Source organism: Dromiciops gliroides, chromosome 3 (assembly GCF_019393635.1).
Source record: "Dromiciops gliroides isolate mDroGli1 chromosome 3, mDroGli1.pri, whole genome shotgun sequence".
Lineage (NCBI taxonomy): Eukaryota > Metazoa > Chordata > Mammalia > Microbiotheria > Microbiotheriidae > Dromiciops > Dromiciops gliroides.
In genome coordinates this window covers 574,080,806-574,087,199 of record NC_057863.1, presented here as the reverse complement: position 1 = coordinate 574,087,199, position 6,394 = coordinate 574,080,806, and positions in this window count along the sequence as shown.

Below are 6,394 nucleotides of genomic sequence, written 5' to 3'. Positions count from 1 at the left end.
TCCAAATCCATTGGCTTTGAAGGTGTTCTCAAGTTGAGTTCACAGTCTAGCTTCTGAGAATAATACCTTCTTAAGGGCTAGCCAGGTGTGATTACGATCCAGTTAACTTGAAGTAGGCTTAATCAGCAGTCAATCACTCTCACTTGATTCAATCAGTCTAGATTAATCTCCAGGTGGGTCTTTGAGTATCTGCTAAATCCCATTATTTCATCACAATAGGTTTCATTAAACTGACAGACAAAGGGGTCCATGACCTGCCCAAAAGGCCAAGGGCCCCTGGGTTAGACCAATTAAGTTCAATTCAACCAAGCTTTACTAAGTACCTTTATGCCAAGCATTGTGCTCTGGGCAGAGAACACAGAGAAAAACAAAATATATGCTGACCTTAAGGAACCTAAATTCCTTGGGAGGATCCAAATGGACACAGATATCTAAGTACAAACAGATGAAAAGAAGTATCAAAAAAGAAATATAATCTTTGCCCCAAGAGGCTAGGGGGATGAGGAAGGATTGAGCCCATACAAAAAATAATCATGATACAAGAAAAAATGTTTACAATTTTAGGGAGATAGCAAAATGATATGAGAAATTTGAGGAAGAGATAAGGAGAGACCTCACATGGGGGAGGTAGAGAGTAGGCCGTCATGTAAACATTAGCACTATTAAACACCAACAGGCAAATGACATGGAGGGCCTCACAGGACCACATTTTGAGAAGCAGTGGACCAGAGTAAACAAGGATCCTTTTTGTATCAACTAACTATTTCATTAACTGGATAAGAAGACAATGCAGATAAAAATTTAGAGATTAGATGTATCAAATTGCCCCAAAGTGTGTTGCAAAAATCTGGAAATACTGTGGATGTAGTGAAAATGGAACTACAGATGAAAAAAAAAACTTGTAACAATATGTATATGTTATTTCTTCTCCATTTCCCTTCATTTTCTGAAAAGTATGCTGCTTCTATTTTAAAAGTCTAGCCAAGGAGGCAGCTAGGGGGCCCAGTGGATAAAGCACTGGCCCTGGATTCAGGAGGACCTGAATTCAAATCTGGCCTCAGACACTTGACACTAGCTATGTGACCTTGGCCAAGTCACTTAACCCTCATTGCTCCATCCCCCCCCAAAAAAATGAGGGGGGGGGACATGCTTCTGATGTGTCCCTAATCCCATATTTAGTGTTAAATTATGCATCAAAGAAATGTTTCAGGGCAAAAAGTTAGACTCCCAAAATAGGAGGTTTTAAGGTCTATTAAGGGGCCCCCACAACTTGTCTTTTTGGGGTTGCCAAATATGTAGCAACAAGTACAAATGAGAATGTCTAGATGGCAGCTAGTACTCATGGAGAGTCAAGAAACCACCATTTTTTTTGTCTTTAGTTCTTTCTAAACACAACCAAACTTCCTCCTCTGACCTCGCAACACCACATATTTATATCTGGAAAGGATCCAAGAGTCATATAGCCCAACCCCTTCATTTTGCCAATGAAAAAATTGAGGTCCAGAGATACTCAGTGACTTACCCAAAATCAAACAGGTAGTAAGTAGGTGACATGCAATTTGAACTCAGGCCTGCTTCCTCCAAACTCAGTGGTCACTCCACAATACTGAAGAAAACTTCTATGGAAATAGAGGCAGTTCTGGGGGCAGATAGGTGGTGCAGGGGATAAAGCACCAGCCCTGGATTCAAGAGGACCTGAGTTCAAATCCAACCTCAGACACTTGACACTTACTAGCTGTGTGACCCTGGGCAAGTCACTTAATCCTCATTGCCCCTCAAAGAAAGAAAGAAAGAAAGAAAGAAAGAAAGAAAGAAAGAAAGAAAGAAAGAAAGAAAGAAAGAAAGAAAGAAAGAAAGAAAGAAAGAAAGAAAGAAAGAAAGAAAGGAAGAAAGGAAGAAAGGAAGAAAGGAAGAAAGGAAGAAAGAAAGAAAGAAAATAGAGGCAGTTCTGTGGGGAAAGATAATAAATAAATACTATTTTTTAAAATGTTCCATCATATTTACAAGTCACCTTCCCCCCCCCCTCCAAATCACTTGATAAATCTCTTTATCCATAGCATTAACAGGTTACCCAGTTATCATTCGAACAGGGAGTAAAAAACCTGCCCCACTCTAGAATCAAGGTTTTTATTCTCTCTCTCTCTCTCTCTCTCAGTTTCAAGCAGTCTTCAGGTATATAACAGAACTCCACTTCCATTTCTTTTCCTTTCCATTTTCTATCTTTGGTTGGCACAGCAAGTTGAAGCATTCACAATACTGAAAAAGGTGCTTTTACAAATTTCTGAAGAGGCCCAGAGGGCTGGGAGGGGTTTCTTTCCTTATCAACTCACCCCTTGACCCCTCAAAGCTAGAGTTTTATCCAACTACAGTCAGGTAATGAAGTGGATAAAGTGCTGGATCTGGAGTCAGGAAGCACTTGGTTCAAGTCTAGACTCAGATACTTACTAGCTGTGTGATCCTGGGCAAATCACTTGATAAGTGTTTGCCTCAGTTTCCTCATCTGTAAAATGAGGAAAAGAATAGCACTTCTCTTCCTGAGTTGTAAGGATCAAATGGGACCATATTGGTAAAGCCCTTTACAAAACCTGAAGTACTATACGAATGATAGCTACTTTAATTCCATATTGGTAAATCACTACTTCTTGGTTCAGAGAGAAAATGCATAGTTCATTTTGCTTCCTTGAAGTCTCTTGGGGTAGAATGTGGATCAAGTATAAGTGAACAAGAAGCACGGCAACTTTATTTTTCTTGGAATGCACCTGAACTTATAACAAAGGAGAAAGGGGCCTGGCAAGAAAGTGCTCTGATTACTGCCAGTACCCCCACTCCCTGCCCTTCCTATCCGAGAAAATGACTGAAAAAAAAAATCCACATTTTGCCTAATCCAACCAACAAGGAAAGTCTCCAGAATGAGGAAATATCAAAACTGACATAAGAAAACTTGAAGTGAAACTTCCACCTCAGCAACTCCTGCAAAGTGGATTCCAAGGTCAAATAAGTGTGAAAAGGAACCTTTCTTAGAGTCACCCACTGCAATATTACTTCCCTGTTTGAGTCAGGAGAGATCCAGGATTTACCTCTGCCCAGCACTGACCTCCATTAAAGGAAAAGCCGCCGCTTTGATTGTGTCCACACAGATATGTTTTACAGTATTTATCTTTGAAGAATACATTTTAAAAGTTGTGAGAGCAAAATGCTGATATGGCCGAGGAAAGAAAAATACAGGAAATCTGAGGTTCTCTCTTTTTTCCCCCAACTTCTTGTTTGTTTCCATTCCCCTCCCTTCTGAATTAATTTGATGTCCTCCTGTGCCAGCTCTTTAAATGAATAAAGACTAGTTAATGACTCATTTAAAATATATATGTGTGTACATATACCTATGTATGTGTGCACATTCTTTCATCTTGAATGCTGATTACCCAGTAATGAGAAATATGGCCCTGTTCAAATAAAATGTTATCAGGGTTTGGAAAGATTTGCAAACATACAATATAAAAAGGAAATAGACTGCTTTCCCAAAGACATCAAGTTCTTTTTTTGAAACAATAGATGGAATCTACACTCAACTACTTACAGATAATTTTGGCAATAGCAGATGGCCATGGACCATTTTATCTCTTACTTTCATTCCTTGCATATTATTGGGCTGGCTGAACCGGAAGTTGTCCCCCAGTAACCTCATCTCCTTGGACATTGTTTCTACATGAGTCCATGGCCTGGGGCACTCTGGACAGGAACCCTTTCCACCCACTCTGACATTGCTTAAGTCTAAGGGTTTACCAGGCTGAAAATCTACCGTCTTTCCCACCCACGTGGAGGAGAAGAAACTAATTTTCTAGGAGCTCCCTTTCCTAGGCTGATTTACCTTCTGATGAACTTATATTTGCTACACTGAGATGTACCACAAATTTAACAGTGCTTGATCTAAGGGCAGTGTTAGGCATTTTGTGTGACACCAATTAAAAACTATGCCAGCAGGATCCCAATGAACTGAAAAGGTTATCCACAGACTCCAGAGACTTTTAATGCCTGCAGAAAGACACTTCTAGGATACTTTCCACTTATGTGGTACTGCTGCAGGGCAGAGAGCAAGATGGAACAGATGAAGTCACAGAAAGAGATGCTACTCTTCTCCCTTCCAGCCCTTTTCTTCTCCCTTATAAAGATAATCTATTAGCTGCTAAGTTTGTGGGTTTTGCTACATTTTCAAGTTTGTGGCTTCACAACCAATCCTGCCATGTGTTACTGATTGGGGAAGATTCTTTTCCATGTCAAATAAGGAAGTGTGAGGATATCCCAAAAGGAGCTGAGGAAGCCATACTGCTTAATGAATGATAGAACACTAGAGCCAGAAGGTATGTAAGAAATCAATTAGTTCATTTTTCTTTTTTCTTTTTTTTTTTTTTGGTGAGGCAATTGGGGTTAAGTGACTTGCCTAGGGTCACACAGCTAGTGTCAAGGGTCTGAGGCCAGATTTGAACTCAGGTCCTCCTGAATCCAGGGTCCGTACTCTATCCACTGCGCCACCTAGCTGCCCCTAGTTCATTTTTCTATGTGAACCATGAATTCCCTCTACCGGAGATTGTCACCTCTCATGAGCAGAAAACCATCCTTTCCCCTCCCCTCAACACAAACCTGCTCCTCGGCCTGACTTTGCTGTTTCTTTTGGTGGTCCTACCCTTCAACCTACCATATTCAAAACCTTGGGATTTCATTTGATTCTTCCCTCTTCCTCACTTCTCACCTTCAATCAGTTACCACGTATTGTAGATGCCACCTCCACAATTTCTTTCACATATGTATGGGCTCTCCTTACTTCCCACCTCCATCCTTTGCCTCTTTCAAGTAATCCTTTCTACAACTGCTTTATGCATAGATCATGTATAAGCTCAAAAATCTTTAGGAGCTTCCTATTAACCACTAAGTAAAAGGCATCCTTCAGGAAAAATGGCATGGTACCACACTGCAGAAAGCTTTGCATTTGAGTCAGCATTAATTCACATTAGTCCCCTGCTTGTGTATGTTCTATGTACATCAGCCAAACTAACTGCTCTCCATTTCCCAAACACAGCCCATGTCTTTGTCTATATTGTCCCATATGTGTAAAATGTCCTCCCTCACCAAATTTATTTAGGAGAATGCTAGCTAGCTTTTAAAACACAACTTGAGGGGGCAGCTAGGTGGTGCAGTGGATAGAGCACTGGCCCTGGATTCAGGAGGACCTGAGTTCAAATCCAGCCTCAGACACTTAACACTTACTAGCTGTGTGACCCTGGGCAAGTCACTTAACCCCAATTCCCTCACCAAAAAAACAAACAAACAAAAAAACCCCACAACTTGAAAGTTGCATTATCCATTAAGCCTTCCTTGATCCCCACTTACTGGGAACAGCTTTCCCAGGGCCTTCATATTGTACTTGCCTTATACCTTTCTGATGTACTTATTATTTATTATTGTGTATAATGCTTATCTTTGGGTGTGTGACTTAGCTTACTAAACTGTAAGGCCCATGAGGGCAGGGACTGTGTCTCTAAACTTTCCACATCACCCAAAGCTTAGCACTATGCTCTACACGAAGTAGGAATTTAATACATGCTTACTGGATTTGTTAAATTCATGTCTCCGATTAGGAAGGGCTGGCTTCCAGCTGTGACTGCTGTGTTCTGCATGCCTAGTTTCCAAGCCAGAATTCTCAAGCTCTGAATTTGTATAGACACACTATAAGAGTGGAAAAGGCCTGGGGGACAAGAACCAGACTTGACTAAATATGTCTAGGAAGACATTACAAAGACTTATTAGCTTCCAGAATTTTATAGGGGGATGGGGCATCTTGCAAAATGTCAAACCTAGGTCTTCTCTTCACTGGAGAGTCACATGTGGGTCAACTCTAATATTAAAAGGCAGGAAAAGATCAACAAAGACATGAGAACAGAGACAGGAGAAGAAAGAGCCATGATGTGGCCTAACTGTGAACTACAGGGAAACCACAGCTACAAGACAGAGCGCTCTGCTGCTGCTCAATTAACAGAAGGAGGTAGCGCTTTTCAGTGTGGGGTCCTGGAACAAGGAACCTGGATACTTGGGACCCCAAGTTCTGATTCTATAATTTTCTAGCTGGGCAAGGCACTTAATCTTGAACCTCCATTTTTCTCTTTGTTAAGTAGAAAGAACAATAATTGCACCACTTACTTCAGAGGATAGTTCGGAAGCTTAAATGAAATCACATATGTAAAGTGATTTTATAACTTTGAAGGGCTACAGAAATTTAAGGCAATAAAATAATAATAATAACAACAACAATATCTATATAGCATTTTAGGCTTTGCAAAAATCTTTATATAAGTTATCCCATTCGAGTCTTACAACCTTGGGAGGCAGGTAGTATTATTATCCT